This window comes from Kogia breviceps, chromosome 13, assembly GCF_026419965.1.
Source record: "Kogia breviceps isolate mKogBre1 chromosome 13, mKogBre1 haplotype 1, whole genome shotgun sequence".
NCBI classification, from domain to species: domain Eukaryota; kingdom Metazoa; phylum Chordata; class Mammalia; order Artiodactyla; family Physeteridae; genus Kogia; species Kogia breviceps.
In genome coordinates this window covers 17717401-17719100 of record NC_081322.1, presented here as the reverse complement: position 1 = coordinate 17719100, position 1700 = coordinate 17717401, and the positions used below count along the sequence as shown (strand labels likewise).

At 52.4% G+C, this 1700-nt stretch overlaps 1 pseudogene; it reads left to right on the top strand.

Moving 5' to 3' along the window:
• The first annotated feature begins 288 nt into the window (after positions 1-288).
• LOC131767783 (porphobilinogen deaminase pseudogene) lies at positions 289-1303 on the top strand (annotated as a pseudogene).
• The last annotated feature ends 397 nt before the right edge of the window (positions 1304-1700 follow it).

The following is a 1700-nucleotide window of genomic DNA, read 5'->3' as shown; positions in this document are numbered from 1 at the left end:
TTTTGGCCGTGAAACGCGGCACGTAGGATCTTAGTTCCCAGACCAGGGATTGAACCTGTGCCACCTTCAGTGGAAGCACAGAGTCTTAACCAATGGACCACCAGGGAAGTCCCAGAGGGACACTTTTTAAAATCTACTTGCTTTTCCACTCTGAGGCTCAGCTGGCCACAGGCCAGGGGCTGAGGTTCCTCTCTTCCAAGCCAGTGATTCTGGTTTGGGACACGAACACTAAGAGCAGCGGGGACTGTGACCTCGGGACTTTTTCTGCAGGAAGAAAACAGCCCAAAGATGAGAGTCATTCGCATGGGTACCCGCAAGAGCCAGCTGGCCCGCATACAGATGGACAGTGTGGTGGCAATGCTGAAAGCCTTATGCCCAGGCCTGCAGTTTGAAATCATTGCTGTGTCCACCACAGGGGACAAGATTCTTGATACGGTTCTCTCTAAGACTGGAGAGTTTACCAAGGAGCTGGAACATGCACTGGAGAGGAATGAAGTGGACCTGGCTGTTCACTCTCTGAAGGACCTGCCCACGGTGCTTCCTTCTGGCTTCACTATTGGAGTCATCTGTAAGCAGGAGAGCCCCTCTAATGCTGTTGTCTTTTACCCAAATTTTGTTGGGAAGACCCTAGGAACCTTGCCAGGGCAGAGCGTTGTGGGAACTAGCTCCCTGCGGAGAGCGGCCAGGCTGCACAGAAAGTTCCCACATCTGGAGTTCAAGAGTATTCGGGGAAACCTCAACACACGGCTTTGGAAGTTGGACGAGCTACAGGAGTTCAGTGCCATCATCCTGGCTGCAGCTGGCCTGCAGGGCATGGGCTGGCAAATCCGGGTGGGACAGATCCTGCACCCTGAGGAGTGCGGGTCAAGGGGCTCTGGGAGTGGAAGTTCAAGCCAAGAGCCAGTACATCTTGGATCTGGTGGGTATGTTGCATGATCCTGAGACTCTGCTTCACTGCACTGCTGAACGGGCCTTCCTGAGGCACCTGGAAGGAGGCTGCAGTGTGCCAGCGGCAGAGCATACACCTATGAAGGATGGGCAACTATACCAGACTGGAGGAGTCTGGAGTCTGAATGGCACAGATAACATGCAAGAGACCGTGCTGGCCACCATCCATGTCCCTGCCCAGCATGAAGGTGGCCCTGAGGATGATCCACAGCTGGTGGGCATCACTGCCCAGAACATTCCACAACAAGCCCAGCTGGCTGCTGAGAGCCTGGGCATCAGCCTGGCCACCTTGTTGCTGAACAAAGGAGCCAAGAACATCTTGGATGTTGCACGGCAGCTCATTGATGCCCACTAACTGGTCTGTGGGGCACAGGTGCCTGGGTTGCTGGTGCCCAGTGCCTACATCCCAGCCCTCAGTGCCCCATTCCCATTGCTACCTGGGGGGTGATTACCCAGGGGATTGAACTGCGGGGGCAGAGACTTCCAGAAACTTGTCTCACCTTGGGGCCTTGGTGATAGCTTGTCTCCTCAGTAGGTGGGGGCTTAGTCTCTAGAGAAAAACATCTAACAAGCCACAGCCTTTGAATGTAACCAACTCTACTAATAAACCAGATCTGAAGGTGAGAAAAAAAATCTACTTGCTTTGAAGGCACTGAATCTTATAAACTCTAAATACTTTCATAATTCTTAAATTTTTGTGACCAACTAACCAAATTGTGCATCAGAAAGGCTTTTTCATATAAATAACATCC